The sequence below is a fragment of the Neomonachus schauinslandi genome, chromosome 11 (genome assembly GCF_002201575.2).
Source record: "Neomonachus schauinslandi chromosome 11, ASM220157v2, whole genome shotgun sequence".
NCBI lineage: Eukaryota > Metazoa > Chordata > Mammalia > Carnivora > Phocidae > Neomonachus > Neomonachus schauinslandi.
In genome coordinates this window covers 47,863,729-47,887,876 of record NC_058413.1, presented here as the reverse complement: position 1 = coordinate 47,887,876, position 24,148 = coordinate 47,863,729, and the positions used below count along the sequence as shown (strand labels likewise).

Sequence of the window (24,148 nt, the reverse complement as noted above, 5' to 3'; positions counted from 1 at the left end):
GAAAAAAGAATGCAACTGAGGCCACTAAAACACACACACACACACACACACACACACACACCCCTCTTACAAATGTCAGGCCTTGTTTTTTTTTTTTTTTTTTTTAAAAGATTCTATTTATTTATTTGAGACAGAGAGAATGAGATACAGAGAGCATGAGAGGGAGGAGGGTCAGAGGGAGAAGCAGACTCCCCGCCGAGCAGGGAGCCCGACGCGGGACTCGATCCAGGGACTCCAGGATCATGACCCGAGCCGAAGGCAGTCGCTTAACCAACTGAGCCACCCAGGCGCCCAGGCCTTGTTTTTCAAGTATAGGTAGCAAGACAAAGAAAACTCAGAATGTACCTACATACACTTTGCAAAATGACTTAACTTCAGGCCTTAGAAGAAAATGCTTTGCATTTCAAGTTAAATATAAAGCCTGTAACCATCAATGACTCAGAGCAGTTGAGTAGATCTGCAAATAACAGCTTTTCTGTATAGGAAAAATAGTACTTTCTCTCTGCAAGTGTAGAAAAGTCCCACGTAAGATGTGTAAGGCATTGTTTTATGCATGCATTAAGAATACTGACTTTATAGTACTTTTTATAAGAAACTGAAAGAAGAGTTCATAATGTGAAGGTTTATTTAAAGTGTATCTGAGCTTTCTGCCCATGGACGCCGCCGAGTAAGCATCGTTAAAGTCTCCCCTCCCACCGCCGTCATGTCTAAGTCAGAGTCTCCCAAAGAGCTTGAACAGTTGCGGAAGCTCGTCATCAGAGGTTTGAGCTTTGAAACAATCGATGAGAGTCTGAGGAGCCATTTTGAGCAATGGGGAATGCTTATGGACCGTGTGGTAATGAGAGATCCAAACACCAAGCGCTCCAGAGGCTTTGGGTTTGTCACGTATGCCACTGTGGAGGAGGTGGATGCAGCCATGAATGCAAAGCCACACAAGGTGGATGGAAGAGTTGAACCAAAGAGGGCTGTTTCAAGAGAAGATTCTCAAAGACCTCATGCCCACTTAACTGTGAAAAAGATTTTTGTTGGTGGCATTAAAGAAGACACTGAAGAACATCATCTAAGAGATTATTTTGAACAGTATGGGAAAATTGAAGTGATTGAGATGACTGACCAAGGCAGTGGCAAAAAGAGAGGTTTTGCTTTTGTAACATCTGATGACTCTGTAGACAAGACTGTCATTCAAAAATACCATACTGTGAATGGCCACAACTGTGAAGTAAGGAAAGCCCTATCTAAGCAAGAGATGGCTAGTGCTTCATCCAGCCAAAGAGGTCGAAGTGGTTCTGGAAACTTTGGTGGTGGTCGTGGAGGTGGTTTTGGTGGGAACGACAACTTTGGTCGTGGACGGAACTTCAGTGGTCGAGGTGGCTTTGGTGGCAGTCGAGGTGGTGGTGGATATGGTGGCAGTGCGGATGGCTATAACAGATTTGGTAATGATGGAAGCAACTTTGGGGGTGGTGGAAGCTATAATGATTTTGGCAATTACAACAATCAATCCTCAATCTGGACCCATGAAAGGAGGAAATTTTGGAGGCAGAAGCTCTGGCCCCTATGGTGGTGGAGGCCAATACTTTGCCAAACCACGAAACCAAGGTAGCTGTGGTGGTTCCAGCAGCAGCAGTAGCTATGGTAGCAGCAGAAGGTTTTAATTACTGCCAGGAAACAAAGCTTAGCAGGAGAGGAGAGCCAGAGAAGTGACAGGGAAGCTACAGGTTACAACAGATTTGTGAACTCGGCCAAGCACAGTGGTAGCAGGGCCTAGCTGCTACAAAGAAGACGTTAGGCAATACTCATGTGTATGGGCAAAAAACTCGAGGACTGTATTTGTGACTAATTGTATAACAGGTTATTTTAGTTTCTGTTCCGTGGAAAGTGGAAAGCATTCCAACAAAGGGTTTTAATGTAGTTTTTTGGTTTTTTTTTTGCACCCATGCTGTTAATTGCTAAATGTAATAGTCTGATCATTACGCTGAATAAATGTGTCTTTTTTTAAATGTGCTGTGTAAAGTTAGTCTACTCTGAAGCCATCTTGGTATACTACCCCAACAGTGTGAAGTTAGAATTCCTTCAGGGTGATGCCAGGTTCCATTCGAAATTGATTTGCAACCTGCTTGGGCACAGAAGCCATTGTCTCTACAAACCCTGGTGTAGTTGAACTGACAGTTAATGGGTTGTGACCTGGAGTTCACCATTAAAAGGGTCACCCAAGCAAAGTCCTGGAGTTTATTTGGTTATTAATATGATTGTTGGCACATCCTATGCAATATATCTAAATTGAATTATGGTATCAGATAAAATTATAGATGGGATTAAAGCTTGTATATCCATTATCATGTGTAATCAATAAACAATTTAATATTCTCTTGAAAAAAAAAATAAAGTGTATCTGAGTTCCTTCATTATAAACAGTACTCCTAAAAGCATGCTTACCATATCCTTCAAGTTTTACTATATATCTATCTACATATTGGTACATATTAGATTTCCCATTTTCAAGATGGCCTTTTTTGTGGATCTAAAAACAACTGTATTTTTCTCAGCTCTGCTCAGAAAGCATTTCCTTAAATTTTTCCTTCAATTTCTCAAAATAAATAATATTTTCATCATATCACTGACACTGATGTAGACTTCCGAGTATTTTCTTGCTCCAGTTTCTGATTTATCCGTTGCCCTACATGGATTTAGGAGCTATACTCAGAAGGCACAGGAGTTCCTATTACTCACTGAGTTTCTTTTCCACTCTCCAACCTACCAACCACACATCTGCCAAAGTAATGTTCTACTTTCTCACCACAGCGATTCTAAAACAATGGGTTGAATAGCTGCATGCAAAATTTCTTGACAAGAATTAGATTTCAAATTTAATTTCTTTTTGGCTGGCTGGATTCTAATCATTTTAGCTTAAAAACCAAAATAGAACAAATGTTTACTCACATTTATTTCTTTCTCATTTATGAATTGATCTGAAAGATTTGTTACTAAAATAAATCTACTATCTAGCAGGCCAAATGATGTCATTCATATTTTAGAGGCACAAAATTAATCAAGCATTGCAAACCTATCTTTATGTAAACTCAAAGATGAATAACTCTTTTTCTATGGAATCATGGACTTATGTTTAAACAGGACCTGAGGTATAAAAAGATGTATTAGAAAATCAAAGAAGCTTCTGCCGTAATAGTGTTTCTTTGTGTCTCCAAAGACTGGACAACATGGGTATTAGGCTAATAATGTAAACAAATAAAGTAAGTTCAAATTATGTCAGTATTTAACTGAAGTGTGAGCTTTCTTTTGACTAGAGGTTTTCATTTTATTCTCAGAACTAAGACAAGTCAATGGAACAACTCTGATACAGAAAATCTCTGAGCTTTTATTTAAGCATAAAAAGGTCTCTTACATATTGGCCCTAGAAGATACACTCACAGCAATTTCCTCAAGAAAATGAACACAAGAATGGTTTTATGAGATATAACTAGCTACAATTTTCTTCCCCAAAAGCAATTTTTAGTTTTCTTTGCTAAGACTGTGTCTGCAAGGAACCTAAACAGTCAGTCAATTCAGTCAAAAATGTATTCTATTCAAGTGAAGAAAAAAAACTATGGATTGTCTGACATTATGCAGACCAAGCTGAATGACTGTATATTCACTTTCAACTACTTGTTTTCCCAACATGCTTACAGAGCCTAAAGAGGGGCCAAATGAGGTTCCTAGATCATAGTGTTATATTTTAAAGGAGACCAGCACTTGTTTACTATTTCCATTAAGGGCATGATTAGGGAAATGAGTCTATGTTGTCTAATAAGAGGATTTACAGTGTGTTCAAAATTTACATCATTACAGAGATGTTTAAAAAGTGTTTAATAGCTGATATATACTATTATGTTTTTTCCTATTTTAATTTGCATAATATACCTCATTGATTGAGCTGTAATCTGGAAGACCATCTTAAATGTGGTCCCACTGACAGTTTAAGTTACGAACAGAGATTTCACTAAGAAAGTTTGGCTTGAAGAGCCTGGACAAAACCAAGAAACCTCTCCCTGATTTTTTTCCTGTTGTTATCCAGTGTCTTTTTTTTCCCTGTACATTATAGGCAACCTCAAGTCAGGTACCTTTCTGCCAGCACAGGCCCATCCTTGTACAAAACGAAAATTTCTGAGTGTTCATTTTGTGGGAAAGAGCCAGAATCACAAATTACTTAGGCAGAAAAATAGGCAGGTGTATAGGAAGAGTCATTAAAGTAAAGAGATGGGTCATATGAAAGAGGGATGTCTCAAAAAGAATGTGAGGGCTCTCTTTATAAATATGAAGAGGATTGGTTAGGCACAAGGAATTAGGCTTCTGTGTGATTCAAAAAGGGAGTGCACGCCAATCTAATATAAAAGGGCTTCCTAACCTTTAGAACTGTCAAAGATAAAAGGAGAGACTATCTCTCAGTCACTAGAAGTGTCCAAGAAGAGGCTAGAAGATCAGCTGGCAGGAAACCATAGAAGGTGTTTAAGCATAGCCTAGGATGTCTTCAGGTTCCTTCTAGCCATAAAAGTCTATAAAGATGAATCACTCCTAATGATCAACTGAGGTGAAGCAGACATTTAAAGGAACCAAGAGGCAGTTGACCTCACCTCCATTGGGGAGGTTCAATATTATAATGGGGATCCTGGGTTTTCCTACCACAGACCAGGCCAAACTAGTTACAGCCCCCAAATTCACCTCAGCCAATCTGAACTTCACCTATAACAGAGCAGAATTTACCATGGACTCAGGGTAATAATGAAAAGGAAGGGGATGCGCTGGAAGGCTGGATGTGCTAAGGGGTAGTGGCCCTGGCTAGGAAAGAAAAAGCTAATAAATAAAGTATAGAAGAAAAGGTATTATAAGAAAAAGGAAAAAGACTTCCTTCCCACTCATGAAATCAGAGAATAACAGGTGAAGAGTTAGCAAATGGGCCCACCTGTATCTAAGGCAGTCAAAATAAACAACACTGCCAATAGACTCTAGAAGAGAAGTAGAACCACACTGAGGATTGTGGCATGAACACTCAGCTGTGTTCCATCCAGGATGCTTAAGAGAAAATAGTCTTCTTGTACTCAGGAATGTTTTTTTCCAGCTCTTCTGAGGTACAATTGACAAATAAAATTAGAAGATACTTAAAGTATGCAACGTGATAATTTGATATACCTATACATTGTGAAAGGGTTCTCCCATCAAGTTAATTAACGCATCCATCACCTCACTTATTGGATACAAACTTTCACTGAGAAGATGAATAAGGTCTGAGAATCTAATGTATAACATGGTGACTATAGTTGATAACATTATATTATATAATTGAAATTTCATAAGAGAATAAAGCTTAAAAAAAAAAGTAAATATGTATTCGGCAATCTTAATCCAATTAGCAACGGATCAATAAGATTAAGAATTTGATGGTAAATGTGAAAGGTCTGCTAGCTTCATTTATCAAGCACTAATTAATAACTTTGCATTAATAAAATATGTTAATATAAATAAAATTGTGTGGTTTGAGTATCTTTCCTGTGTGTCAAATATTCCCAGAAGTCCTAAAAAAGAGGAAGTTTCCAAAGCCAGTAACTTTCCATGAACCTATTTAGTTAGCTAAGAAAACATGTGATATAATGCTCCAACCCAGATGTTTCAGACCATATTAGAAAAGGCATTCTGACCCTCAAGATCATGTTCCAATACCAGAAACACAATTTAGACGTATCCGGGAAACTTTCGTCGTGTGGCCAGATCTCTGCAAACTCAGCAACTCCAAACAGTCTACAACAAAACACCAACAACAGATTCCATGATCCCCATTTTCAAGTTTCTGCAGAAATCATATTAATTTAATAACAGAAAACAACAACAAAGACTACTTCTCTTAACTGTGAGCCCCTCCAGGGCAGGAACTATGTTCTATTCACCTTGTCATCTTGTGTCCAGTAGAAGGTCTCCATTAAATAAGGATTATTGATTGAAAGTCATTTACTAATTGATGGAAACAATGTCTTAGAGCTTACAAATAGAATACCCAATGCAGTTACCTAGTGTGAGAGAACCAGTGGCCTATCATGTAAACAAAATCAGAAAATCTTTGTGGAAGTCTCCTGGCCAAAAAAATGTACTACAACCAAACTCTCACTCTACCTTGAAGCTCTCTTCCTAGAGCAAAACACCAAAACCCCCACACTAGGCCTGACCCCAATCCTCTAAATTTCCACCTGCTTCTAAAAGGTTCCCTATCAGACAAGAAGTTATAACTGTACTCCCATATTTATGTTCTACTCAAGACTGTGGTTTTCAGGAGTCTGAAAGGATATAAACACATAAGTATTTATTTGAGGGATGGACCATATTGTCAAATTCAAAGGGTTTCTGCTGGCTAAGACCAGTTCCCAACAACTATAGTCCTTGGTCATAATAAACCTTATTACTAAGATCCTTATATTCAACAAAAGATCACTATTTTTGGCAGATGGTATAATTAGCAATAATGGGTTCATTCTTTCCTTCATAATAAAACATGTATGTCACAGTCAAACAAACAAATCATATGAAATATGTTAACCTTCTCAGGATCCCTAGCCAAATGAGCTCAAATAAGGATATTTATTTTCTGGAAGAATCTGTTTTCTTCACTCCTAGTGATGAGCCATTTATCTGTAGCACACAAACCCCAGATTCATAGCCAGACAAAAGCATTTAGAATATCATATCTCAGGAATCGATGTGTCATGGCTGTTAATTTCAGCAAGCTAGGAAAGATTGGGGAAATAAGACCTAAAAGGTACTTAATTGCTAGGGTTCTGTAAGTCTGGCCAAAAAGAGTATCCAAAGGGCAATAAGCAAAAAGCACCAGCGGTCCAAGTAGGAGAACAGGCCAACTGAGAATCTCATCATCTAATAGTTTATGTATGTATCCAACAAACATTTTTTGAATACTTATTACATATCAAGGATTGTATTGGGTATTGGGGATAAAGCTATTATCAGGACATGGGCCTAACAATGATTATGATAAAGATAATGACAGGTATGTACAAAGTACAAAAGTGATACAAAAGAGGGAGTGATCAAGGAAGTAACATAGTCTAGTGGGAAACAAAAAATTTTTAGAATGAGAGAGACCAGAATTCAAACTCTACTTTCCACCACTTACTAGCTCAGTTCCTCCACATGTAAAGTGGAAATAATAGTGGGGTTAACTATCTTAAATGACTTTTGTGAGGACTAACTAGATAACACTTGTAAAATGTCTAGTACTTTGCCTGGTAAATATATTATTGCTTTAAAAATCATTATTACTGGGGCGCCTGGGTGGCTCAGTCGGTTAAGCGGCTGCCTTCAGCTCAGGTCATGATCCCAGGGTCCTGGGATCGAGTCCCGCATCGGGCTCCCTGCTCAGCGGGAAGCCTGCTTCTCCCTCTCCCTCTGCCTGCCTCTCTGCCCACTTGTACTCTCTCTCTCTAATAAATACAAATAAAAATCTTTAAAAAAAAATCATTATTACTGACTTGCTGAGGGAAAGGTCACAGAAGGTTTCATGGGACAGGTAATATTCAAACTAAGTCTTAAAGAATGAATTGGAGTTCACCTGGTGAACAAGTCAAGGAAAAGCTTTCCAGACAGAGACAATGGCATATGCGAGGTCCCAGAGTCTACGGTTCCAGAGGAATAGAAAAAGGTGATTTCCATTTGAAGGCAAGAACAATGGGAGTGAGAAGGCCCCATCCGGGTTAAGACAAGAAGACAGAAAAAGCACTTCCAGAAAAGATCAGGGCTAAACGAGGTGTCTTTACTGAAGAATAGTGGCTCCACCAAGCACAAAAGACAGATGGGGTAGAGTGGGACACGAGGTTCTCATTCTGAGAGACCTGCAAAAAGAAAGGGCTCCTACAGTAGAATCATCTTAGGTGAGCACTTCCAACCCTGACAGTAATCGGCCACAGATCTGGAGTGATGAGAGAGTGGCCAAAACGCCAACACTACCTCCTCCAGCAGTGGAGAGGACACAGGGTAGTGTATGCTGAAAATATAAACTATAAAGCTCAAAAGCATGAAGAATAGGCTCCAGTCAGTATAATCAATCAAAATCTACTGCCATATGAACAAATTAGAATTTAGTGACAAATTCACCAGAGTCAGTGTTGCAATGTAAATGGCATAGATCTAATTAGTTCCAAAGTAACAACAAATACCAAAGAAAGTTTCCCACTATAAATCCCACATAAAATATTAAGTTATTTATTTTATACACACAGGTACACACACACACACACACACACACACCCTACTCCAAATTTAGCACTATGACAAACAAAGCTATATCAGACCCAAAAAATAGGGTACCAGTGTTCTACCATTTGGGATCTAAGGACCCCAAATTTCTAAACAATTTACAAGCATTAAAATCTCACAAGTCTCAGAATGATTCCATTTTACCTGTACAGAAAATTTCAGATGAAATGTGTTTGCCCTTGGTAATGAAAAAGAACCCAAGCTTTACTGTTAGACCAAGGTTCCAATTCCCCACCAGTGACTTAACCTATCTGGTCTCAGCTTCCTCATATGCAAAGTATATACACAGATTATGTTTATATACTCACATGGCAGAATTGTTATAAGGATAGGATATAATGTATGTAAAGTACTGATAATAAATTGAAGTTTTTATTATTATTATGAAACTCTGTCAAAACCCAATGGATGGTAGCATCAGAAAATTACTTTATCAGTCAGTAACAATCTCTCAGTCTAATGCTCCAAATATTGTTCTACATGGGTTCCAAGATACAAATTGTCATCTAATTAGCTCATAGCTAGCTTAGAATACAATTACAAGAGCTTGCTCTAAATGTATGCAGCTGAGTTGTTGAGGGAATGGCTTGCTGGAGTAGCCCATACACAATTAGTTATATGTTAAATTCTGAATTCTACAGGCACTCAAATATCACCTTTATAAGAATTTTATTTTTTAAATAGGTAATGCTGAATATCAGGCAGAATGTTTTAGACTAGCAAGGGCCAAATAATCTCTCAAAATATTACTAGTTTACATATTACCTTAACAACTGATCAAAAAGGAATAATATGTAAATAGTTAAATTTTCAGAGAAAGGAGGTATCTGTATCCACAGATTTATTTACTTGGTGAGTTTTCAAAACCTTGCAACGGAACTGTAAAAACAATGTGATTAAAATCGATCGAGCACATCATTTGTGGATACTGTTGCCCAAGAAAAGGCAATAAGCCTTAGGCATGTTATTACTAGATTACACAATTTCACTGACAGGTTCAAGATTTTAAAAAACAACTGAGAACAGAGAGGATTCCTTTTGGGAGGAGAAGAAATTTTTCTCTTCAATTAAAAAGAAATTTTTTATGAGGAAGATTTAAAATGTACTCTATAACATATAAAAAAATTAATATTAAATTTTCCTTGATTTCCTAAATATAAATAAAGCTACTTTTGTTTAACAATACTATATCCAACCACACATCAACTTAACAAATATTAGAAATAATTTAGGGAATAGTGATTGTAAGATTATTATTTTTGCAAAGTCCATATAAAAGAATATGAGAGTCCAAAACTATGAGTTTCCAAACCTCTTCTGCAAAAATGAGCAATGATTCTCTTTTCATGTCTTAGTGATGAAATGATAAACTTTTAAATCAGATCTTCAAACTCAAAGAATGCTATTTTCATGGTATGTTTTTTATTCAGATAGTAAACTGACGTGTTTAGTCAGTAGACATAAATTCATTTGATAAAAAGTGACCAAATAAAACTGAACCTAAAATCAGCAAGTCCTTTTACCCTACTGAGATCTACTACACTACAAACAGAAAATTTGAAAGTTTTGAATTGCTTTGTAGTGCAAATTCCACAGTAGAAACACCCTTATGTAGCTAAGGAAAGCTGATAGAACCAAACATGTAGTTTTATGCTTAGGATAGAAAAAAATGTTGACTAGAAGTGAGATGTTTTAGTCATGAATCCCAGTAGGAAATGAGAAGTTAGACTCATAGAAAGAAATAAATTGACCCAGGCACTAGGTCTACATTTACTAGCTTGTACCAAGTAAACAGTAAAGTCTATTCAAGGGAGTTTAGATCTTTAGACCTACAACAGATGTAGATTATTTGGAAAAAAAAAAATAACAACCTACAAAACACCATACATTTTCTTGTCACTAATGTGCATACATACTTACATAAATACACAATAACTTTATGTTCTAAATAGATAACTATTGAAATAGATAGCTTAATTAACTGAATAATATAAAATTTTCCTCAGTTCTTTCCTCTCCCTCAACCTCTGCATTCAACTATGACAAGTCCATTCTACTTTAAAACAATTCTCAAATCCATTCAACTTCCTCCATTCCAAATGTCCACATCAATATCATCTCTTACCTGGATTAATGCAAGAGCTTGCTAACTGGTCACCCTGATTCCAAGTCAGCCCTCTCAACCAAAGCATTTCCCAGGGTGTTCTTTCTAATATGCAAATCTGATCATGTTTCCTCCCAACAAAAATCACTTCACTGGTTCCCAACAGCACAGAGTCCTTAACACGACAAACGGGAGCCTATGTGATGTGGCTCTGGTGTACCTCTTCATTTCCAACCTAAAGTTTTCTAACCTACAAAACTTCTTTCATTTCCTACAATCCTTTGCCTTCTTTACATCTTCCTTCATGCACTCTCAGCCAGGAACACTCGTTCCCATTCTTCCCTTCATCATTGTAATTCCTACTCTTCCTGCAGATCTCAACTTAGACATCATCTCCTCTCAAATTTTCTTGATATCTTGAATCAAGTTCAGTTGAATGTCTGCCAATCTCTTTAATGCACTATACTTGCTCTATCACACTCTGAATCGTACTTGGTCATTTATTTGTCTGTATCCCTCACTATACCCAAGTTCCCTGAATGCAGGGATGGTATCTATATTCCCTAGCTATTGTTTACCTGGCAAGAGAATGACAAAAGGAAATGTGCTTTTTGTAAAGCATATTCTTCCTGCAGTATAGAAAATGTATGAAAGACAAGACTAGAGATGGAAACACAAGAAAGTATTACAATAGTTCAGACAAAGATATAAATGTGGCCTTAATTAGGAAAGCAGCATCAGGGATGGGGAAAATAGCCAAATTCTGGAGATATTTAGGAAATAGAGTGATAGAACTTGGTAAATGATTAGTTATGACCATGGGGAGAGAAAGAGAAAAGTTGGGACACCTGGGTGGCTCAGCCAGTTAAGTGTCCAACTCTTTATTTCAGCTCAGGTCATGATCTCAGGGTCATGGGATTGAGCCCTGCATTGGCCTCTACCCTCAGCAGGGAGTCTGCTTGAGATTCTCTCTCTCTCTCTCTGCCCCTTCCTCCCACTGGTGCTCTCTCTCTCGAATAAATAAATAAATCTTTAAAAGAAAAAAAGAGAAAAGTCAAGAACACCTCGAATACTGAGGTGGATGATGACCAAATTACTAAGATAGTAAGGAGAGGAGGAAGAATAGATTTGGAGTAAGATAATCAGTTTGGTTTGGGATATGTTAAGTTAGTTTTGCCTTCAGGACACTGAAAGGGAGATTCCTAAGAGGTAGTGGTTATATAAGCCCAGACATAGAGAGAAATCTAGGTTAGAAACTTGGATTTAAGACTTACATCATAGAAAAGGCAACTGAAATCATGGGTGTAGGTGAGATCACCCAAGAAGGATGTGTGGAATGAAAACATAGGAGAGCCAAGGACAGAAAACAGTGGGAAGAGCGGCTGGGAAGATGGCAGAGTAAGAGGGCCCTAAGCTCACCTTGTATCCCAGATACAGCTAGGTAACACTCATATCAGTGTAAGTAACCCAGAAAATGACCCAAAGACTGGCAGAACAAACTCAACAACTGAGGGTAGAGAAAAGGTCATGACAAAGGGGTAGGAGACATGGTGGTGGGGGAGGGGGGAGAGCTAAACATAAGACTATGGCTGCCCAGAGGAGGGAGGGAGCCATGGGTGTGAAGAAGGAAGAGAAAAAGACTCTCACAAGAGGGAGCTCAGACAGGGAAGACGAATCCTCAAATCATTTGGCTTTAAAAGGAACAGGGGCCAAATTTCATGAGTTTTTACAGCCAGCAGGACTTAAAGCCTAGAATTTTAAAAATCAGCAAGCTTGCCTCTGGGAGAGCCTAGAAGATGACAGGAAGCTGAGTCTCCACCCTTAAAAAAACAGCACAACAAACAGGCTATGGAGATAGAGCATAGAAGCTGCAGTTTGCAAACTGCCTGAGGCACACAGGAGGGAGCTTTGTTTACTCATCTCAGAGCATGTCCAGGAAGGGCATTTTTCACAGGGAAACCCCTCTAGGAACCAAGAAGCTGGCAGGTGTCATCTCCCTGCCCTACCCCCCCAACACAAACACACAGCCATCTGTAGGAACCAGTGTGGCACAGAATTCACTCCCTAACCTGCTTACACCAAGATCCATCCTTTCCAGTCACTTTTGCCTCAGTCCTGGTGCTGTGGGTCCCCTCCCCGAGAAGACTAGAGCAAAACTTGCCAATACCACATCTCCCAACTTGCACACTTTAGAGGCCTTGGTCCTGGTGAAGACAGTGGCCCCACAGAAGATTAAGGCAAACCTTGTTAAAACTTCACACCCCACCCCAACTGGGGACCAAACACTGCCCACAACAGGCAAACAGAGCTACTGCAGATGATTGGACTGAAGGTAAGTGGCCAGGACACAACAGCAAGGTGCACAAAACACACATAGGAAACACTCTTGAAGTGCCAGGTTCTGGTGCACAGGGAACACTGGACTGCAGGGCCCTACAGAACCTCTTTGTCATAAGCCCATTACTTTCAAGAGCAGGAGAGGTAGCTGCCTTTCCCAATACATAGAAATAAACACAGAGAGTTAGACAAAATGAGGAGACAGAGGAATATTTCCCAAATGAAAGAATAGGACATAACCACAGTAAAAGACCTAAGTAAAATGGATATAAATAATATGCCTGATAAAAGAAGAAGTCAAACTCTCACTCTTTGCAGATGATATGATACTTTATGTGGAAAACCCAAAAGACTCCACCCCAAAACTGCTAGAACTCATACAGGAATTCAGTCAAGTGGCAGGATATAAAATCAATGCACAGAAATCTGTGGCATTCCTATACACCAACAACAAGAGAGAAGAAAGAGAAATTAAGGAGTCGATCCCATTTACAATTGCACCCAAAACCATAAGATACCTAGGAATAAATCTAACCAAAGAGGCAAAGGATCTATACTCAGAAAACTATAAAATACTCATGAAAGAAATTGAGGAAGACACAAAGAAATGGAAAAACGTTCCATGCTCGTGGATTAGAAGAACAAATATTGTGAAGATGTCAATGCTACCTAGAGCAATCTACACATTCAATGCAATCCCCATCAAAATACCATCCACCTTTTTCAAAGAAATGGAACAAATAATCCTAAAATTTGTATGGAACCAGAAAAGACCCTGAATAGGCAGAGGAATGTTGAAAAAGAAAAGCAAAGCTGGTGGCATCACAATTCCGGACTTCAAGCTCTATTACAAAGCTGTCATCATCAAGACAGTATGGTACTGGCACAAAAACAGACACATAGATCAGTGGCACAGAATAGAGAGCCCAGAAATGGACCCTCAACTCTATGGTCAACTAATCTTTGACAAAGCAGGAAAGAATGTCCAATGGAAAAAAGACAGTCTCTTCAACAAATGGTGTTGGGAAAATTGGACAGCCACATGCAGAAGAATGAAACTGGACCATTTCCTTACACCACACACAAAAATAGACTCCAAATGGTTGAAAGACCTCAATGTGAGACAGGAGTCCATCAAAATCCTAAAGGAGAACACAGGCAGCAACCTCTTTGACCTCAACTGCAGCAACTTCTTCCTAGAAACATCGCCAAAGGCAAGGGAAGCAAGGGCAAAAATGAACTATTGGGACTTCATCAAGATAAAAAGCTTTTGCACAGCAAAAGAAACAGTCAACAAAACCAAAAGACAACCGACAGAATGGGAGAAGATATTTGCAAATGACATATCAGATAAAGGGCTAGTATCCAAAATCTATAAAGAACTTATCAAACTCAACACCCAAAGAACAAAGAATCCAATCAAGAAATGGGCAGAAGACATGAACAGACATTTTTCCAAAGAAGACATCCAAATGGCCAACAGACACATGAAAAAGTGCTCAACATCGCTCGGCATCAGGGAAATCCAAATCAAAACCTCAATGAGATATCACCTCACACCAGTCAGAATGGCTAAAATTAACAAGTCAGGAAACGACAGATGTTGGCAGGGATGCAGAGAAAGGGGAACCCTCCTACACTGTAGGTGGGAATGAGAGCTGGTGCAGCCACTCTGGAAAACAGTATGGAGGTTCCTCAAAAAGTTGGAAATAGAGCTACCATACGATCCAGCAATTGCACTACTGGGTATTTACCCCAAAGATACAAATGTAGGGATCCAAAGGGGTACGTGCACCCCGATGTTTATAGCAGCAATGTCCACAATAGCCAAACTGTGGAAAGAGCCAAGATGTCCATCGGCAGATGAATGGATAAAGAAGATGTGGTATATATATACAATGGAATATTATGCAGCCATCAAAAGGAATGAGATCTTGCCATTTGCAACGACGTAGATGGAACTGGAGGGTGTTATGCTGAGCGAAATAAGTCAATCAGAGAAAGACATGTATCATATGACCTCACTGATATGAGGAATTCTTAATCTCAGGAAACAAACTGAGGGTTGCTGGAGTGGGGGTGGGGTGGTAGGGATGGGGTGACTGGGTGATAGACACTGGGGAGGGTATGTGCTCTGGTAAGCGCTGTGAATTGTGCAAGACTGTTGAATCTCAGGTCTGTACCTCTGAAACAAATAATGCAATATATGTTAAGGAAAAAAAAAAGAAGAAGAAGATAGAAGGAGGGCAAGAATGAAGGGAGGGAAATTGGAGGGGGAGACGAACCATGAGAGATGATGGACTCTGAAAAACAAACTGAGGGTTCTGGAGGGGAGGGGGGTGGGAGGATGGGTTAGCCTGGTGATGGGTATTAAAGAGGGCACATTCTGCATGGAGCACGGGGTGTTATGCACAAACAATGAATCATGGAACACTACATCTAAAACTAATGATGTAATGTATGGTGATTAACATAACAATAAAAAATTTTTGAAAATATGCCTGATAGAGAATTTAAAGTAATGATCATAAAGATACTCATTGGACTTGAAAAAAGAGCAGAAGACATCAGTGAGACCCTTAACAAAGAGATAAAAAAAGAACCAATCAGAAATGAAGAACACAATAAATGAAATTAAAAATACACTAGATGGAAAAAAAATACACTAGATGGAATAAAAAGCAGATTAGAGAAAGCAGAAGAATGAATTAGTGACCTGGATGACAGAATAATGGAAAGTAATCAAGCTGAGCAGATGAGAGGAAAAAAATCATGTAAAATGAAAATAGACTTAGGAAACTAGTGATTCCATCAAAGCTAATAACAATGCATTACAGAGATCCCGGGAGAAGGGAGAGAAAAGGGGGCAGAAAATTCATGTGAAGACATAATAGGTGAAAACTTCCCTAATTTGGGGAAGGAAACAGATATCTAGATCCAGAAAACACAGAGATACTCCCCTCCCCCAAAATCAACCCAAGGAGGTCCACACCAAGACATAGTAATTAAAATGGCAAAAAGTAAAGATAAAGAGAGAATTGTTAAAGCATCAAGAAAAAAGAAGACAGTTATATACAAGGGAAACCCCATAAGGCTATCAGAAAATTTTTCAGCAGAAATGTTACAAGCCAGAGAAAGTGGCATGATATATTCAAAGTGCTGAAAGGAAAAAATCTGCAGCCAAGAATAGTCTATTCAGCAAGGCTATTCTTCAGATTAGAAGGAGAGATAAAGAGTTTCCCAGACAAACAAAAGCTAAAGGCGTTCATGACCACTAAATAAGCCTACAAGAAATGTTAAAGGTGTCTCTCTGAGTGGAAAGGAAAGACCATAAGTAATAGTAAGAAAAGTAGGAAGCACAAAAGCAGTAAAAATAAGTGTATCTGTAAAAATCAGTCAAGGAACTCACAAAATAAAAGGATGTAAAGTATGGCACCATATACCTAAAATATAGGGGGAAGAGGAGTAAAAACAGGTTGAACTCAAGCAACCATCAACGTAATATAGACTTCTATATGCAGAAGATGTTACATTACAAACCTAACGGTAACCACAAATTTAAAAAAATAATAATAGATATATAAAAAATAAGGAGAAAGGAATCCAAGTACATCATTAAAGAAAGCCAATAAACCATGAGAGAAGAGAGCAAGAGAAGAAAGGTTCAGAGAAGAACTACAAAAACAACCACAAAACAAGTAACAAAATGGCTATAAATGCATATCAATATCAATAATGACTTTGAATGTATATGGACTAAACCTTCCAATCAAAAGACAGAGGGTGACAAAATGGATAAAAAACATGACTTACTGGGGCGCCTGGGTAGCTCAGTCAGTTAAACACCAACTCTTGATTTCGGCTCAGGTTGCAATCTCAGGGTCATGAGATTGAGCCCATGTTGGGCTCCATGCTCAGCGAGGAGTCTGCTTGTCCCTCTCCCTCTGCTCCTCCTGCTCCTCTTTCTCTCTCTATCTCTCTAAAATAAATAAATAAGCAAAATCTTTACCAAAAAAACCCCACAAGACCTATGTATATGCTATCTACAAGAGACTCATTTCAGACCTAAAGACACATGTAGAATGAAAGTGAGGGAATGGAGAAATATTTATCATGCAAATAGCTGTCAAAAGAAAGGGTAGAAATACTTATATTGAACAAAATAGACTTAAAAACAAAGACCATAACAAGACAAAGAAGGAGCACCCAAATACATAAACCAGTTAATAACAAACATAAAGGAACTAATTAATAGTAATACAATAATACTAGGGGACTTTAACACCCCACTTATATCAACAAACAGATCAAACAGAGTATCAACAAGGAAATAGTGGCTTTGAATGACACACTGGACCAGATGGATTTAAAAGACATATTCAGAACATCCTATCCTAAAACAGCAGAATACACATTCTTTTCAAGTGCATATGGAACATTCTTCAGAATAGATCACATTAAGCCACAAAACAAGTCTTAACAAATTAAAAAAGACCAAAGTCATACCACGTATCTTTTCTGACCACAATGTATGAAACTAGAAATCAACCACAAGAAAAAATCTGGAAAGAGCATGAATACATGGAGGTTAAGTAACATACTACAAAACAATCAATGGGCCAACCAAGAAAACAAAGAAGAAATAAAAAATTACAGGGAGACAAATGAAAACCAAAACACAATGGTTCAATATCTTTGGGATGCAGCAAAATCAGTTCTAAGAGGAAGGTTTATAGCAATACAGACCTACCTCAAGAAGCAAGAAAAAGCTCAAATAAACAACCTAACCTTACACCAAAAGGAGCTAGAAAAAGAACAAACAAAACCCCAAACCAGCAGAAGGAAGGAAATAATAAAGATTAGTGCAGAAATAAATTATATAGAGACTAAAAAAACAATAGAACAGACTAATGAAACCAGGAGCTGCTTCTTTCGAAAGATCAACAAACTCTAGCCAGACTCTTTAAAAAGAGGTGGTGGGGGGGGGGGGGGACAAAAAAAAAATCATAAATGAAAGAGGAGAAATAAAAACTGACACCACAGAAATACAAAAGATTGTGAGAGAATATTATGAAAAATATAAGCCAACACATGGGACAACCTAGAAACACATAACCTACTAAAACTTAAGCATGAAGAAATAGAAAATTTGAACAGACTGATCACCAGCAACAAAATTAAATCAGTAATCAAAAAAATTCCAACAAACAAGTCCAGGACCAGACAGTTTCAAAGGTGATTCTACCTGTTCTCAAACTTTTCCAAAAAATAGAACAGGAAGGAAAACTTCCAAATTCATTCTGTAAGGCCAGCATTACCTTGATAACAAAAGCAGATAAAGACACCACTAAAAAAGAAAACTACAGGCCAATATCTCTGATGAACATAGATGCAAAAATCTTCAACAAAGTATTAGCAAACTGAATCCAATAATACATTTAAAAAAATCATTTACTACAATCAAGTGGGATTTATTCCCAGGATGCAAGGGTGGTTCAATATTTGCAAATCAATCAACATAATACATCACAACAATAAGAAAAAGGATAAAAACTATATGATCATTTCAGTAGTGGCACAAAAAGCATCTGACAAAGTACAACATCCATTCATGATAAAAACCCTCAACAAAGTAGGTTTAGAGGGAACATACTTCAACATAATAAAGGCCTTATAGGAAAAACCCGCAGCTGACATCATACTCAATGGGGGAAAACTGAGAGCTTTTCCCCTAAGATCAGAAAAAAGACAAGGATGTCCACTGTCCCACTTTATTTCAATGTAGTACTGGAAGTCCTAGCACAGCAATCAGACAACAAAAAGAAATAAAAGGCATCCAAACTGGTAAGGAAGAAATAAAACTTTCACTGTTTGCAGATGACATGATACTCTATATAGTAAAACCTAAAGATTCCTCCAAAAAACTACTAGAGCTGATAAATAAATTCAGTAAGATCACAGGATACAAAATCAATATAGAGAAATCCATTGCATTTCTATACACTAATAATGAAGAGCAGAAAGAGAAATTGAGAAAACAATCCCATTTACAATTGCACTACAAATAATAAAATACTAACCAAAAAAGGTGAAAGACCTGTACTCTGAAAACTATAAAACTAGAAAGAAATTGATGAAAGAAATTATTAAAGATGATACAAACAAATGGAAAGATACTCCATGCTCATGAATTGGAAGAACAAGTATTGTTAAAATGTCTATACTACCCAAAGCAACCTACAGATTTTTTTTTTGCAACCTACAGATTTAATGCAATCCCTATCAAAATACAAACAGCCTTTTCCACAGAACTAGAAAAAAACCCTAAAATTTGTATGGAACCACAAAAGATCCCAAATAGCCCTAAAGCAATCTTGAAAATGAAAAAAAAAGGTATCACAATTCCAGACTTCAAGGTATATTGCAAAGCTGTAATAATCAAAACAGTATGGTACTGGTACAAAATAGACACAGATCAATGGAACAGAATAGAAAGCCCAGAAATAAACCCACAATTATGTGGTCAATTAATCTTCCACAAAGGAAGCAAGAATATGCAATGGAAAAAAGACAGTCTGACAGTCTTTTAACTAAGGGTGTTGGGAAAAATGGACAGCTACACACAAAAGAATGAAACCAGACCACTTTCTTACACCATACACAAAAATAAAATCAAGATGGATTAAGGACTTAAATGTGAGACCTGAAATCATAAAAATCCTAGAAGAGAACAAAGACAGTAATTTCTCTGACATTGGCCATAATGACATCTTTCTAGATATGTCTCCTGAGGTAAGGGAAACAAAAAGCAAAAATAAACTATTAGGACTACATCAAGGTAAAAATCTTCTTCACAGCAAAGGAAACAGTCAACAAAATTAAAAACAACCTACTGATATTGCAAATGACATATCCAATAAAGGGTTAGTATCCAAAATATATAAAGAACTTATAAAACTCAACACCCAAAAATCAAAGAAACCAATTTAAAAATGGACAGAAGACATGAATAGACATTTTGCCAAAGACACACAGATGGCCAACAGACACATGAAAAGATGCTCAATATCACATCATCAGGGAAATGCAAATCAAAACTATAATGAGATATCACCTCACACCTGTCAGAAGGGCTAAAATCAATAAAGCAAGAAAACAACAGGTGTTGGCAAGGATGTGGAGAAAGGGGAACTCTTCTACACTCTTGGAATGCAAACTGGTACAGCCACTCTGGAAAACAGTATGGAGGTTCCTCAAAAAGTTAAGAATGGAACTACCCTATGATCCAATGAACTACTAGGTATTTACCCAAAGAATACAAAAATACTAATTCAAAGGGACATGCACCCTGATGTTTATAGCAGCATTATCAACAATAGCCAAATTATGGAAAAAGCATAAGTGTCCACTGATTGATGAATGGATAAAGAAGATGTGGTATATATATACAATGGAATATTACTCAACCATTAAAAAGAATGAAATCATGTCATTGCAACAACATGGATGGAGCTAGAGAGTATTATGCTAAGTGAAAAAAGTCAGTCAGAGAAAGACAAATACCATATGATTTCATGCATAAGTGGAATTTAAGAAACAAAACAGGGCGTCTGGCTGGCTCAGTCAGTACAGCATGCAACTCTTGATCTCAGGGTTGTGATTTCAAGCCCCACATTGGGTATAGAGATTACTTAAAAAAAAATAAACAAATAAAATCTAAGGAACAAAATATATGAGCAAAGGAGGGAAAGACAGAGAGAGGCAAACCAAGAAACAGACTCTTAACTATAGAGAACAAACTGATGGTTACCAGAATGGAGGTGGGTGGGGGGATAGATTAAATAGGTGATGGGGATTAAGGAGTGCGCCTGTGATTAGTATCAGGTAATGTATGGAAGTGTTGAATCACTATATTGTATACCTGAAACTAATATTACACTGTATGTTAACTAACCAGAATTTAAATAAAAACTTAAAAAGATGTGGTACATACACACACACACACACACACACACATGCACAATGAAATATTATTTAGCCATAAAAAAGAATGAAAGCTTGCCATTTTCAATAACATGGATGGATCTGGAGAGTATAATGCTAAGCAAAAAAGCCAGTCAGATAAAGACAAATACCATATGATTTCACTCAAATGTTGAATTTAAGAAACAAAATAAATGAACAAAAGGGGGGGGAAAAAAGAAGGCAAATCAAAAAAACAAGATTTTAACTATAAAGAACAAACAGATGGTTACTGGAGAGGATGTAGGTGGGGGATGGGTGAAACAGGTGAAGACGAGTAAGAGTACACTTAGCTTGATGAGCACTGAGTAATACATGGAATTGTTGAATTACTATATTGTACACCTGAAACTAATATAACACTGTATATTAACTACACTGGAATTAAAATTTTAAAAAGAGCCAAGGACAGAAATTTTAGGAACATCAACTTCTAAAGGATAATCAAAGGAAGAGAGTCCACTGAACAATGGAAAGTAGTGTCCATAGAGGCAGCAAGGAGGGTATTTAATGAAAGAAAGATTGATCAAAAGCCAAATGCTCAAGATTTCCAAGAGAGATGGGACTGAAAAATTATATTTAAAATGTAAGCTATGAGGTATTGTTGGTGGAAATGGCAGATTAGGGACTTCCAAATTTGTTCTTGCATAAAAGCAATGAAAAAGCTGACCAAAATTATTAGAATAAACTTTTTCAGAGATATGGAAATTAACCAAAGGCTTACAGCAACAGAAGAAACATTTATTTTTATTTTTATTTATTTTTTTTTAAAGATTTATTTATTTATTTATTTATTTGAGAGAGAGAAACAGCATGAGAGGAGAGAGGGTCAGAGGGAGAAGCAGGCTCCCCGCTGAGCCGGGAGCCCGATGTGGGACTCGATCCCAGGACTCCGGGACCATGACCTGAGCTGAAGGCAGTCGCTTAACCAACTGAGCCACCCAGGCGCCCGAAACATTTATTTTTAAATAAATAAATAGTTGTATTTAAGCAAGAACAGGAAGCTTTGTCACATTAACTTCCCTTAGTCCCATCTCCCATTCTATATTTGCAATAGCCTACCCAAAAAACAGCTCACATTCCTGGTACAACCTAGTAGTTGCTGGGAAGAGCAGTGGAGTGGAGTGCAGTGGGATGGAGCTAGAGCTCTTTCGAATGCTCATTCCCAAAGAATTCTCATTACTTGACCTTTCTGATAGTTCTCTAGAAGATCCCACTTATAAGTTAGTCTGTACTTGACCTGAATCAGGGCACACCTTGTACAAAGTGTCTTCTTCCACAGGGCATTTGTTGAAAACAATTACAATCAAGTTTGTAACTTCACAGCTGCCTGAAGCAGTGGTTAATACTTGGACCAATAATAGCCAAAAAACTAACCAAAAAGCTTAAAAGAAAAAGCTGGGAAATAAGATGTCCATAGGCACTTTGGAAAGCTCCAACATATTCTTGGGAATCTAGGAGGGCACACATACACAGAGGGATGTACCATACACAGGTAAGATCTGAGAAGCCCGTAAGCTCTTATCTCTGGTTGACCTTGAGGCCAGAATGTTGGACAAAGACTTTATATAAGCTATTTTAAATATGTTCAAAGAGCTGAAGGATGGAGTATAGCTCAGTGGTAGAGCATTTGACTGCAAAGAGCCGAAGGAAACCATGTATGAGGATATACCATCAGAGATTATCAAAAGGATGCATAAACTATTTGTTTAAATACAAATTCTGGAGTTAAAAAGTACAATAATTAAAATGAATATTTCATTAGAGATGTTCAATAGCAGATATGAGCAGGCAGAAGAAAGAAAAAATGAAATGAAGATAGGTTAATTGAGATTATCTAGTCTGAGGAACAAAGTAAGTAAAAAGAATGAAGAAAAATTAACATAGCCTTGGCTGTCTGTGAAGACACCATCAAATGTACCAATATATGCATAATGGGAATCTCAGAAAAGAGGAGAAACAGAAAGGGGCAAAAAGAATATTTGAAGAAATAATGGCCCAAAACTTTCAAATATAATGAAAAACATTAATCTCCACATCCAACAAGCTCAAAAACTCTATGTAGGATAACTTCAAAAAGATCCACACCTGGACACATATTAACCAAACTGCCAAAAGAAAAAGACAAAAAGAATCTTGAAAGCAGTAACAGAAGAGTGATTTATCACATTCAAAGGATGTTCAATATGATTAACAGCTGAATTCTCATCAGAAACCATAGAATCAGAAGAGAGATGACACACTCAAAGTTCTAAAAGAAAAAATAGCCTGTCAACCAAGGTTTCTAAATCCAGCAAAAACTATCCTTCAAAAATGAAGTGACTAGCCTGAGGCCAGGAGTACACAGATATCAAACCCAGTCAAAGATATCACACACAAACACACACAAACACCCCTGCTACTCCTACTATGACTACTACTAATTACTATTAACTACCTACTACTAGTAGTAGTACTACTACTAATATGGATCAATATTCCTTATAAGTTACTATAAATGCAAATATCCTCAATTAAATACTAGCAGCATATACTAGCAAAACAATTAATCCAGCAGCATATAAAAAGGCTTACACAATTTGACAAAGGGAGACTTATCCTAGGAATAAAAACTTGTTTCAACATTTAACATCAATGTAGTACACTATATTAATAGAATATAGGAAAAAATAAACACATGATCATCTTAATACCCACAGAAAAAATATTTGACAAAATCCAACATCCTCTCATGATAAAAGCACTCAATAAACTAGCAATAGAACTAACAAAGGGCATCCACAAAATACCCAAAGTTAACATCATACTTAATGGTTAAAGACTGAAAGCTATCTCCCTAAGATCAGGAACATGACAAGATAGCTACTCCCGCCACTTTAATTTAACATTGTACTGAAAGCTCTAGCCTGGATTCCAGCATTAAGTTTGAAAATAAAATAAAAAGCATCCAGATTAGAATGGAAAAAGTAAAAAATTATCTCTATTTGCAAATGACATGATCCTGGAAATAGAAAATCCTAAAGGAATACACATGTACACAAGCTAAAAAACAAGTTTAGAAAGGTTACAGGATACAAGATTAATGTACAAAGATCAGTTGTATTTCTATACATTAGTAATGAACAATCTGAAAATGAAATTAAGAAAGCGATTCAATCCAACAGTACCAAAAAACAAGAGTGACAAAATAAATACAAGACTGAAAACTACAAAAACTGTTAAAAGAAATTAAACAAATGAAAAGACACTTTGTCTTCATGTGTCAGAAGACCCATTAATGTTAACATGGCAGTATTCCCCAAACTGATCTACAATTCAGTATCAAAATTCCATCATTCTTTTTTTTTTGCAGAAATTGACAATCTTAAAATTCATATG

The 24,148-nt window shown here is 37.3% G+C and overlaps 1 pseudogene; it reads left to right on the top strand.

Moving 5' to 3' along the window:
• Positions 1 to 703: 703 nt before the first annotated feature.
• On the top strand, positions 704 to 1,652 carry LOC110576560 (annotated as a pseudogene).
• The last annotated feature ends 22,496 nt before the right edge of the window (positions 1,653 to 24,148 follow it).